Here is a 13,618-nt window from a genome sequence, read left to right as displayed (position 1 = left end):
CTTCAGTCCTCTAGATCCACCAACATTTTTCTGTTATATGGAACATGTGCTTCAGTGAAGAGCATGTGGTTCCACTTCTCAGCTCCAGAAATGAGAGCTTTTACAAATGAGAAGACCACAAACCTAGAAAACCAATTTTATTGGTTCCTAGTTTGACAGTGGGGAAGTGATCAGACAATGCTTCCCAGCTGTCTTTGTGCTTTTATTGGTTCCTAGTTTGACAGTGGAGAAGTAATCAGACAATGCTTCCCAGCTGTCTTTGTGCTCCAGGCTTACTTTTAATGAAAATGATGCTTGTAAAACATTCATGTAAGCGATTAGATATATTTTTAGAGCTGGATGAGTGATTTGGCTACCAGAGAAGATGGACACCTAATCCAAACCTTCCAAAAGTGATCAATATTGATGAAAATATCCCTGCTAGCCCTATGACAGAAAAAGCATGTATCTTTGTTGTTATGTTATGAGGTGTTTACTTTTATTATTGTATTTTGTCTATGTATGTGTTTTATTTTTCTTACTTGTCAAAATGTGTGTGCCATATTTTTTTTTCTTTAGCTGCCAGGCACTTCTCCCACCTCTCAACCAGTTGGATTGTTCCCCTGCTTTTAACCTGGTCAGATGATCTTACAGGCAGAGGAAGCTAAGGCAAAGGCACAGGGGCTGGTTGGTCTGAAATAATGCTGCATCAGAGGTAGGCCAGGCGCCCAAGGCAACCCTGCCGGCCAGCCAACTTGCCCCCACTTCCCCATTCATGAGTGACATTGCTCTCATATGTGCGGTGATGTCACTTGCAAGCAGAGTGGCAGGTGAGTCTGATCTAGGGGTAGGCAGAAGAGTTATCTGCTCAGTGTCCTCCAATCATTGTGCCCTAGGCAGCTGCCTACTCCTAATTCCGGCCCTTTACAGCATACAGTACAGAATTGAGGGAAGCATCCAGTACAGAATTGAGGGAAGCATCCTCTGACCCCATACATACAGAATCTTCCAACACCTCCCCAAACACATCACTTACCCTTGCCCCAACTCAATAGTGCATTCAAAGCACATCCAAGTCTTCAATGCAATGCAAGTTTTGAAACCACTATTCCCAGCATGTATCACAGCCAATAACATGAAAAGTAGGCCAGGGTTTCAGTTCATTTTCCAGTGTGCATGCTCTTGCTTGCTGATCACTAAGATGGATCACTAAGATGAATAGAAGTGACACAGCTATAGAAGTCATCCAGTATTGCTGAAGTTATCTGAATGGAAGTGGGATATTCTGTATTTGCAGCCTCTCTCCCCCCTACCTCAGACTAGACAGCTTCTACATACTGTATGCCAATGGGAAGCCTTGGCAGGCAAATTTGTATGCCCCACCACACCACACTGATTGTAAACTGTTTGCATTGTTGTCTTCCAAAAACATAGCCTAGAAGTCTGACATATAAGAACAGATGAGCACTTGGCTGAAATGCCACTGCCCAACCATATCATTCTATGTATGCAAATCTTTTTTCACCTGGGTGGCCCTGACATTAATACGAATGCAGCATTTGTTGATGTAAAGTTATTCTCTTTCATTTTAATTTTACCCTGTTCTCAGAAACTGAGCATTGGTAATGTAACACTAGCATTGTACACTAAGTCATACAAAAGGATTAGCCAGAGGCAAACCAAAATTTCCCACATCCTTCTCATGTATTTACACAATATAATAAAATAGTTTACATAGCAATAAGTTTTCTATCCAACCTATGAAGTTGTTGTAGTTTAGAGGCAAAACATAATTATCTGCTTTTGGTATTTCCTCATACAGGAACTAAACTTTAGATTGTTCACATACAGATCCGGACTGAGAATGAAAATATGCCCTGGCAGTTCAGGTATACAGATAAATAATAGTCATTGTCTATGGCGTCTTATAGCAGCTCCTCTGTCCATTACTTATATACATATAAGTATTACATATAGATAAATACAAGAGGTCCTCTGCAGTCAACCCATTATCAATATATTTAAGACAGAGACATTTTGTGCATACTGCTACTGAAAAATGCCTTACCCTTTAAACAAAACAGGGATTGTTTGTCCATATATTGCAATATATTTAAGCTGGCCAACTACGTCAAAGTCATCCCATATCTGGCCAGTCCTACGCTCAATTTTCATCTGATTCATTAAGAATTCTATTGCTTCATTATACATTTTACAAAGGGACTAAGTTTTACCTGCAACTTACTTGCTGCTTTCAAAGTAAAACTCCCAAACTTTGCTGCCCTTTTATTAGACACCAGTGGGATCACCTGACTATAGCTGGGAAGGGTGGGAGCTACAACATGGAGCTGGTCACTGCTCCTGTATAAACTATAACAAACAAGGGAAAGTTGCGCTCATCACTATTTTTTAAAAGTATTACATAGTATTTGTACCTGGATAGAGAACTGGCTAAAAGATAGACTACAAAGAGTGGTGGTAAATGGAACATTTTCTAATTGGACCAGTGATGTTAGTGGAGTACCACAGGGCTAGGTCCCTTGCTTTTCAACTTGTTTATTAATGACCTGGAGGTGGGCATTGAAAGTACTGTTTCTATTTTTGCAGATGATACTAAATTGTGCAGAACTATAGGTTCCATGCAGGATGCTGCCACTTTGCAGAGTGATTTGTCTACATTGAAAAACTGGGCAGCAAACTGGAAAATGAGGTTCAATGTTGATAAATGCAAGGTTATGCACTTTGGCAAAAATAATATAAATGCAAGTTATACACTAAATGGCAGTGTGTTGGGAGTTTCCTTAAATGAGAAGGATCTAGGGGTCTTTGTAGATAACACATTGTCTAATTCTGGGCAGTGTCATTCTGTGGCTACTAAAGCAAATAAAGTTCTGTCTTGCATAAAAAAGGGCATTAACTCAAGGGATGAAAACATAATTATGCCTCTTTATAGGTCCCTGGTAATGCCTCATCTGGAGTATGCAGTGCAGTTTTGGACTCCAGTCCTTAAGAGGGATATAAATGAGCTGGAGAGAGTGCAGAGACGTGCAACTAAATTGGTTAGAGGGATGGAAGACTTAAATTATGAGGGTAGACTGTCAAGGTTGGGGTTGTTTTCTCTGGAAAAAAGGCGCTTGCGAGGGGACATGATTACACTTTACAAGTACATTAGAGGACATTATAGACAAATGGCAGGGGACCTTTTTACCCATAAAGTGGATCACCGTACCAGAGGCCACCCCTTTAGACTAGAAGAAACGAACTTTCATTTGAAGCAACGTAGGGGGTTCTTTACAGTCAGGACAGTGATGTTGTGGAATGCACTGCCGGGTGATGTTGTGATGGCTGATTCAGTTAATGCCTAGTTAATGCCTTTAAGAATGGCTTGGATGATTTTTTGGACAGACAGAATATCAAAGGCTATTGTGATACTAAGCTCTATAGTTAGTATAGATATGGGTATATAGAATTTAATTAAAAGTAGGGAGGGGTGTGTGTATGGATGCTGGGTTTTCATTTGGAGGGGTTGAACTTGATGGACTTTGTCTTTTTTCAACCCAATTTAACTATGTAACTAAATCTCCAGAGGTATGTTAATACAACAAAACACAGAACTGCCTTTCAATAAGAACAGTAAGAATCATATTTTAATGTAAACGGATGTAATATCCCATACTCCAATCCAATATTCCAGTGTAAGCATGAAATTTAGAGGGCTCCTTTATGATTCACAGGCATGGAGCAAGGTGGAAAGAAGGACATACAATTGTGCCCACTTATATGCAACACACAAATCAGATATGCCTACCTGTACAAAAGCTATACCACCAATCTGCAATTGTCCTGCCTTCTGTAAGTGGCAAGTACTGGGCTCCCTTTGTGTATAATTGCTCAATTTTGCACAAGCTAAATATAATGCATTTGAATGGTAAGTTCACCCCTAATGTCACAGACACAACTTCTATCCAAATGCTCATAATTCATTAACTCATTTAAATCTTTACGCATTCAGTGTCTGGAGTGACCAGTGGCAGGTATGTAAAAATTGTGCTGGTGTTTTGAAGTTGCATTTGTTGTGTGGATGAGATTGATGGTACCTATTTTTGTGACATCTGCATAAGTTTTGCGATTATGCTGGGAGGTGGAAACTACAGTTCTGTTAGAAAGACAGATAGAATCTCATTTATAATGCATATATTGCTGTTTTTTGTGTGCAATAACAACAGCCAGTGCCATAAATACTAAGTAGTGCTAGCAACTGTAGGCCCTGGGGAAAGGGTGGCCCAGGAAGGATCTGAAACCCACCTTACACTTTCACCTGGCTCGAGCGGTTAAGGTGATAACATGATGTGGAGGGGGGGCCAAAATATTTTTTTCAAGTGTTATAACAGAGAGGGCACAATACAGTAAATTACCTGCTACACTTGATCCTTGTAACTACTGTTTGCTATAACTAAGAGGTAAAAACCAATTCTGGCTTATCCCTCTTCTAAACTATGTATATATTCACTTACACACAAAGTATGTCATGCCACACTTTGGTGTGGCATGACATGAATAATGAATGTAGTGCTGTGAGCTTTCTTTATCAATGAGGCCCACGTGGGTTTGGAGTTTTCGAGTCAGGTAAAAGGTCACGAACTGATAAAAGAAAATGCAAGAGCTGAACTGAAACAAGCAGGTGTGCAGTAAATGATTTACTGGATGAAACAGATACAGCTTTAAAATCTTTGGCATGGGAAGGGATGTGTGAAAGAAAGATACAAATTGGCTGAAAATGGTACAGTGTTATAGAAGCATTTTTGTTCAGATGCAGCCTCATATCTGAAAATGACTTGGAAGTAGAAATATATGGTAAAGGGGTTTATAAACTACTTGTCAGCTGGTGGAGGTTTCTATGCACAATTCAGTTGTAGCTCCACTTTACATTCCTGTACAGCTGAGTAGTGACTTTCTGCTGGTACTTTGAAACCTCTTCCAAACTGTGTTTACACTACATAGTAACATGGAAACATCATAATTGTGTACAAACAAGAAAATCTTGATAGGAAAGCAAATGACAAATACAGGGACTAAAATAACCACAGGCTATAGAAGAAGTACAATTAGAAAGCCCTAGTGTGGCGAAATGCGTTGCAGCATCCAGGTGGGATCACTCCTTGGGGTGGATAAAATCATGAAAAGTTAGAAGGTGCCGGCTCTTCGTGATCCGCTAGTTCGAAAGGAATCGGAGGTTGCGTTCCGCTGTGGAGCGCACGCACTGAAACTAACATCTTGGATCATCGTGTTTGATATATTTAGCTAAGTACTCTGCACACTCCACTGCTTCACCATATTCGAGGAATTCCGGCTCTTAATTCTGGGAAACAATTCCCTTGTCTTGTTGTACTACAACTCACAACTTTTCTCTTGTCCTGTTAAATTACAAGCATATACCAACATCAAGGATTAGTCAATTTAAATTTTTCCCTACAGGAAAAGTGATTGCCCACCTGGATTGTATTTATTACTGATTTTACTACTATTTATTCATAAATTATATATTGTGTTTCCTGGTCGGCCAGTGTTTTAGTGATTGTATAATAAATTGTATTTTTAAATATATTGGTTTTTGCAATCCACCTTCTATTTATTTTTGTACTATAGAAGAAGTATTGTAACTAGCTAGAAACAACAAAGAATTGAAGTGGAAAGAGGATATAAACCTAGAGAAAGGGGAAAACTGGGAAACTGTTCAGGAAATGGTTTGTGTGATTAAAAACAGTATTTAACTTTGCATAGTCTTTGTACAGACAATAAGTAAATTTGAGGCACTCTTGTTGATACTTTGACACCTTTTAGCTGGGCAAATACACCACTTACATCAGAGCTATGTCCATAAATAAGAGATATAATGGCAAAAGTACATCAACAAGTGCAGTGAGCAAAGTGCAGTTTCAAGCACATTTGCCATGCGATTTTCCCACAATGCAGTGGTTGTGTGCAGTGCCTGCCACAATTGCGTCCATTTCACCAAAATAAATTGGACAGCATGTGCGCTTTGCTGCAAATCAGGCACAGTTGTGTCAAATATTTTCCAAGTATGCCTGGCATAATTTCCGGTGACTTTGCAGCACACTAAATAGTGTCCTTTTCATGGCATCTTAAAGCAGCCCATCTAATATTTGTCAGAATCAACAGATTGCCAGTCCAGGCCTCTCTGCTTTTCTCACTGTAAGATTGGAACTGAATGTAAGGTTGAAGGCACCAAGATTTTACTTGAAAAATACTGTGCATGGGAGTGTGCTACTTGTCAGATCATAGCTGTCCCACACTGTGTCAAGGGGGGGGTGTCAAGAGGGATACTTTATATATCTTACAATTGGGTGGAATTACCAACATTCGTAGCATTTGCACCAATATTCCAAGACAGATTCACAAACCTTTGTCTCTATCCCCAACCTGGGATATTTTCAGAAGGATCACTAAAACCTGACTTGAATAGTACCTGTAAGATTTAAAGCTACAACCCTACTTCCAAAAGCTGGGTCACTGTGTAAACCCTATATTTAATTGCAGATAGAACAAAGAAATGTATGAAATGTTGAAACTGAGAAATATTATTGTTTTCAGAAAAAGATATGCTCATTTTTAATTTGACAGCAGCAACATATTTCAAAAAAGGTAGGACAGGGGCATGTTTCCCACTCTGGTGCATCACCTCAACACTCTTGTGCTATCCCAATCTTGTCTGATATAGGATTTCAGCTGCCCAACAGTTCTGGGTCGTATTTCGAATGTTTTGTTTCATGTGCCAAATGTTTTCTGTGGGTGAAATATACATTCATTACAAATGTTTTATGGTTTTTAAGTTATTTGTATATGTTTTGCTATTTAAATCAGTGATTGTCCCTTTCTATTCTCTGTCCTAATGGCTCAGAATGTTGTTATAATGTAAGACAAGGCAGCTGATTACCAGACCCAACTTTGCTGGGGAACTAAGACTTTTGCAACATTGTTTAAACAGTAACAACCAGAAGTTAAACAAATGTTGCTTTCAATAGCAGTTGTTTTACAAATAACTTTAAAAGCACTCGAAATATTTAATAGATGTATATTGAAAAGTTACTTAGAATTAGGTTTTCTTTTATTAGGCAAATTCTTATTTTGGGATTGATTGCCTTGCCCTTTAAAACACCCAGTACCTGCGAGTGCTCCTCTGTGATGTCATGGTGCAGCACACATGAACGTGATGTCACTAGAAACCTATAGCAACTGACGAGCAGGTAGCATACAGTGGTCAGCTTTTTGAAAACAAACATGATTGGTTGCTAGTCTTTACTAAAGGTGTGCAAACTTCTAGTAAATCGTTTTATGTAAATAAAGGAAACCAGTGTTGTACAGACTGCTTTCCAGCACTTCATTCATAATGGTCCAGACCCCTCCCTCTTTCCTTCACCAGCTTTGAACTGCAGTGTGGCTTGGGTCTGGCTAATAATGCAGAGCAGAGCAATAAGTGATAAAGAGGGGGGTCTGGAGCTGGAAGAAAAAAACGCCTCTTTATTATTACAGAGATGCTTCAGCCAAACCTAATCTCAGACTCCTAAAGTCTGGCTGAGTAGCTGGCTGCAGTAGTTCAGTAGTATCTGCAGAGCAGAGGAATACTGATGTGTGGGTCGGGTTTTTCACGACCCTAACCCACCCTCCCTCGCGCCAGCCCACCGATGACATTACAAATGGGCCGGGGCGAGCAGGTACGGAGCTATAAAGCCGGAAGCCGGCATTTGAAGGTGGCATGGAGAGAGAGCAGGAGAAGAGCTCAACCCGCACCCGCCCGCGAAGAGGAGTGCGAGGTCCGCCCGAACCTGCACGACCCACGGGTCCCGGGCCATACATCACTACATAGGAATATATACTAAGGCGGTGCCCGAAAGGTAGATCCCGATCAGTAGATGATCAGTAGATCTGAAGACAGTCAACAAACACCCTCCTGTTTCATGCTTTTTATTCAGATATTTATTATGTTATGGTTACATAAGAAATAGTTGTTTAATAAATGTAGCAATATACATTTTCTCATAAATCATTATTTAAGTAATATTTTCCATGGAACAGAAGCCTAACAATGATTTTGCGGCTGTAGATCTTAATGGGACAACATCACTAAGGGTGGGACTACACGAGCGTTTTCGTTCTCGATCCTACTCGCTGCGCAAAAACGCAGGCGTCAAGTCGGATGCGAATGAAATACGGCAAGATATACAAACGTCGGATGGTGTCGCAGCATTGAAAGGACGCCACACGACTGTCAGATGCAGGTGTCGCGTCTGCATCCGACAGTCGTGTCGCATCGGATCAACGATGCGTCTTCATCCGACATTTCTCTCCTACCTTATTTCTGTCGCATGCGACTTGTCGCAGCGCGTTGGATCGCTCCGAAAACGTCCATGTAGTACTACCTTAAAAGTAGACGTCGCTTTAGCAAAGTATAGGCACTCCTGTTGTTAGGAGCTCACTCTGACCCCCCCACCCCACCCGTCCGCACTCTCCCTGGCTTGTTTGTAGTCAGCTGTGAGGCTGTCACACGGGTTATGACTCGGAATAAGGCAGAAGCAGCGCCCCCTTCCCTCTCCTGTCACTTTCTCTCTCTGATCTGTTTGAAGTTTGTCCCCGGCACTGCGCGTCCTGACTGATTTGTTTTCTCAGCCATGTCTGAACTGAGTTACACGTCGCTTCTCACGTAAAATGCCCACAGTCAGTGAGCGGCACCAAAACTGTTTATTAGCAACTGTGAAGCCAGCGCGAATGGATACTTTTAATTCTGTTGGGGGAAATTGAAAAAAAATGGAGAATAATAAAGAAAATCGTGTGAGGTGCGACGAGCTCTATCTGACAGTTGAAGGGCCGTAGTGTGGCCAATGCTGGTGGGGGGTATGAACATATATTTCTTCCTTCCGGCCTGTTCCCCCCGTGTGGCAGAATGTGGATCATTCCTCTCAGCATTCTCTCCCAGTGAGTCAGTCTCAGAGACTCGCTCATGCACTTGGCAGGGCACAGGATACACGCTCAACTGGTTAGGCCGCTGCAACAATGTGACATTTAAGGCTCGCTGGCCCCTCCCACTGGGTGTCTCGGGGAAGGCGGAAAAGTCCCGGCTGCTTCAGCTGATAGGTGGAGCCGGAGTGTGTCCCATCGCTCGCACAAAAAAAGTTCCCACTGCCTGGAATTCCCAAACTATGCCACTGGATTTTCCTTGACTTTCTGCCCGTCTGCCCACTTGGTCGGAGGCGCTGGGCTTGGCAGGGGAGCGTGGGAAGGCTGCAGGTTCCGATCCAGCTGGATGATGCTCAGAGCTGAGAGGTTAGAACTTTCTGTCTTCCTACAAAGTATATACTATTTATTCTATGGTAACAAGACGCAGTTAAAGGGCTACAAGATGGAATTTGTAGTTCAGCGGCAGGAACAAGCCCCTTACAGTATATTACAGTATAACGCAGGGCTCAGGACTGGAAGAAGCAACACATGTGACTTTGTCACTTTATAATCCCACTCTCTGTCTCTCTGGGGGGGAGTGGGTGCCAGTGGCCTCTCATGATTCTGCATGTTTCACTCTAGTCTAGAGACTGCACAGTGTAGCACATTTCTAGGCTACATGCCTTCCAGCTAATGTGACTGGCTGCTAAGGTTAATGGTTAAACACAGAAGATAATATACTGTGTGTGTGAAACCCACACACAAGCCGCTTATTATACTGAATGCAGAAAACAAACCCAAACCCAAAAGCACAGGACATGTGCTATAGACACTGGGCTGACCTTAGCAAACATGGGACTTTGGGATATGCTGTTCTGTTAGACTGTAAGCTCTACGGAGCAGGGACCACCTGATTACCGTGTCCTTTATGAGATGGTGGTTAATTTGTGTAGATACTTACTTTTTGTATTTATTACAAATTTATTGCTAGCCCTCCCTGCGTGTACTTTAGTACATTGTAAGATTGTACAGCACTGCATATCCTTGTAGCGCTTTATAAAGTTAGGCACTCACACATATTTACAAGGATTATCATGTGCACTTGTGGATGAGTGCTGAAGATGGGGATATGACTAATGTATAATGATGCCATGAGACCGGATTCGGACCAAACTTTCCCGCACTGGACATAGGACAGAGAACTGTTGACATTTATCTATGTGCTTACGTTTTAATATGTAAATTGGGATACAAACTTTGAAGTGCCCTGTATTAGGAAGGGTTTAGTATTCATCTGGTGTATCCGTAGTTGGCTTAATAGATCATGTTTGGTGTGAACAATTGGCACACACTTGTATAACTAATATTGTAAAAAAGTGTCTATATTGTTCTGTTAAGTATTGTGCGAATGACCATTAATTTCTACCAATGGCATGTGGTGTGCCAAGTAGCAATGTTGGGTATCAAAAGGCCAGTGAATTTTGAGTTTATACAGTCAGGTGTTTCAAAGTGTGCATCTGGCTCAGGTAACTGATTCTAATCAGCCTTATATTGTGACATTTCTATTCTATGTGTACTGTATATTGTGAGTGGGTCCCTAAGCTCAGTAAGTGACAGCAGCACAGAGCATGTGCAGTGAATCAGCAGAAAAGAAGACGTGGAGCTTCTGGGGCATTTTTGAAGGCACAGATCTTCCCTGCTAAAGGACTGTTGTTCAGTGTATTCAATTAATTCCCAACCGATCCAGATGACTTATGGTCAGGCTCATCAACAGCTTAGAAGAGTAGCCATCTCCACAGTAGTATCATAGGATAATGAAGAAAACTGGAGAGCCTTCCGTTGTGAATAAATGTAGTTTTTATTGACGCAGTACATGTTTGGGACCTCAAGAGTCCTTCCTCTGGTGCACCACAGGAAGGACCCTTGAGGTACGAAACATGTAGTGCGTCAATAAAAACTACATTTATTTACACTGGAAGGCTCTCCAGTTTTCTTCGTTGTTCTAAAGGACTGTGGTTGCCTTGGTCTAGTCCTCCTTCAAAACAATCATAGATTCAACAATATCAACATGTGATCCTCTAAAGTAGCTGACCAATAGGACTGGAGGCCAGATGAACTGATACCATCCAAGATGGTCAGACAGTAAGGCCAGACTGCCTAACAGATTCCAGGCATGTATAGCTGTCAATTTATGACAGGAAATAAGTATTTACCCCAGTCTGTAACCTAACTGACCTTACCATAAGTAACTTTCTGGTGTATCCCCTCTTAGGGCCATAGTTTGGGAACCACTGATCTTGTTTAATCTTTGAAAACAACTAGGGATGGCCACACTAGGAATGTACAGATCACAGACTAACTTATGATTGAATGGTAACTTTATATCTCAGAGCACATCAAATGCTGCTAAAGAGATGGCCTCAGGGGTCTAACCGAACTCCACAGACATTGTTGCATCCAGACAGCCTTTCCACAAGAATATCATGAACAATAATAATAGTCACTTTATAAAAGGTTAAAGTCAAAATGACAGTTCAATACTTAGAGTAGCATGAATGCTACCTCAAGAGTGATTTCAAATCTCTTTGGGATTCCTTTGGCTGGAGCCCTCTGTATATTTGCTTAAAGGGCATCTTTAATATAAAAAAATTGTCTCTCCCACCAAAAGTGCTGGCTAATGGAGCCCGCACTCCAACTGGGGGAAACCCTTCTTGTGAGCACTGTGTGAGCTCCCAGTGTAAGTGAGTGCTCATGTGTGTGCCATAGGATTGGCATATGCAATGACCAGTCCTACATCACATGCATGCACATAATGATAGAGTTTGGACACTTGCTCATTATGTGCTCATTATGTGAACGTGTGTTCCCCAACTGGATATCCACACCAGTAGCTCCCAGTGTAGGTGGCGCAGTGTTCAGGGGGGAATGATTGACTGTGTGATTTATACAGTCCTGTATGTCATACATGTTGGTAATAGATTATTTATTTTGTTTACTATATAAAATGCATTTTGAGGATATATATATATATATATATATATATATATATATATATATATATATATAATGTGTGTGTTAGTGTGCATGTATGTGTATTGTAGCTGTATACACTTTAAAATACCCTGGTATGCACAGAGCTAAGCACATGAGACATAAACACAAAAATAAACTGCTATTCTGTACATACTTTGTATTTCATCTAAATGCACACAAATAGACTCAGAAAACAGATACTGTACTATACTGAGTGGGTATGCTAAATAATCAAGCATTTTGTACTGTCTGTGTTATATAAAAAGAAATATATACACAGCTACAGCTTAACTAGTCTTTTTCACACCCTCAAAAAATTATATATATATTGATATATATCGTATATATATCGGCATTGCAGGCACATAGAGATTGCCATTCCAGGACTGGCCTAGACCAATGTTTTTCACATTTTTGTTCTGGTATTAGATAAAAACTTTAGACAGGGCTCCACTTCTCTTGTTGGCAGATATAAAACCATTGTGTGAGCAGTCCTTGCTTTAATATCTTGTAATATAAATAAGTGTTTACTCCACCGAATGCACCGAATCGAGGATTTGGTTCGGGATTCGACCAGGATTCGGCCTTTTTAAGCAGGATTCGGATTTGGCCGAATCCTTCTGCCTGGCCGAACCAAATCCGAATCCTAATTTGCATATGTAAATTAGGGGCAGGGAGGGAAATCACATGACTTTGGTCACAAAACAAGGAAGTAAAAAATGGTTTCCCCTTCCCCCCTAATTTGCATATGCAAATTAGGGCTCGGATTCGGTTCATTATTCGGCCGAATCTTTCACAAAGATTTCGGGGGTTCGGCCGAATCCAAAAAAGTAGATTCGGTGCATCCCTACTTTCAGGCTTGGCTTCCAGGGATTATTAGCTAAAGTAAATAAGCATTTGCCTTCAGGGATTGCTCATATAATTATTTTATTCACAATGTTACAGACTATCTCTGTAATTTAATCCGGTCTTTTGCCATTCACACTTCCCAATAAACAGCAAATTACTCCTGTATGGATATTTTGTTTCTCTGTATGTTGCATAAATGCTTAGCAGGCAAGTAAGAGCACACCCATTTGTGGATCTGTCTAAGCCAGTTTCAGTCTGTAGTCAGCTGAGCTCACCAGCAATTATATAAATAAATATCAGTTTCGCATGAGAATCTTGCACAGAATACTGCCTGTCTGGGGATTTCAGCCTTGTCACAACAGTTTCATATGAGAATCAGCATGCCATTGGCTCCCAGCTGTAGCTTGTGACTTCTCCTTCTCTTGTCACAAATACACTTTTTGTCTGGGAACTAGATTATTTAGCAAAAACTTCCTTCAACTTCTCCCAACCCAAAAGTCTTGAATTGGTATTTTATTAGGATCTATTTTTACATTTCCTTATGAAAATGTAGAAAAAAACCCATTAAGCCTTAAAGGGATATTATACTGACCAACTGTGAATTTTAAAAACAACAGTGTCTTATGTAGCTGTTCTTGTTGAGTAAAACAGGAGGTGTCCTGTGTGATGACTTGTTGTCTTCACATAGTGTGATGAGATGTTGTATACAAAAGAAGGAAGTTAGCATTCTCTTTAGAGTAGGGGCAAAAATCTTTTAACGCCCAATGGCTGTCACTCATTTGCCACTTTTTTGACCCCTTTTTGC

At 40.9% G+C, this 13,618-nt stretch overlaps 1 protein-coding gene across 2 annotated transcripts in view; it reads left to right on the top strand.

Annotated features, from left to right (window-relative positions):
• The first annotated feature begins 8,622 nt into the window (after positions 1-8,622).
• The window catches only part of rhbdf1.L (rhomboid 5 homolog 1 L homeolog), an 85,606-nt gene continuing 80,610 nt past the window's right edge, over positions 8,623-13,618 (top strand). Inside the window, exon 1 of one of the 2 annotated variants that reach the window (XM_041577263.1) lies at positions 8,623-9,318. The gene's annotated coding sequence lies outside the window, so the exon portion shown is untranslated. The remainder of the gene's footprint in view (positions 9,319-13,618) is intronic. The other variant, XM_041577264.1, reaches the window with a different exon arrangement.

Source organism: Xenopus laevis, chromosome 9_10L (assembly GCF_017654675.1).
Source record: "Xenopus laevis strain J_2021 chromosome 9_10L, Xenopus_laevis_v10.1, whole genome shotgun sequence".
NCBI lineage: Eukaryota > Metazoa > Chordata > Amphibia > Anura > Pipidae > Xenopus > Xenopus laevis.
The sequence above is the reverse complement of the archived record's forward strand: the minus strand, read 5'-3'. Positions and strand labels throughout refer to the sequence as shown.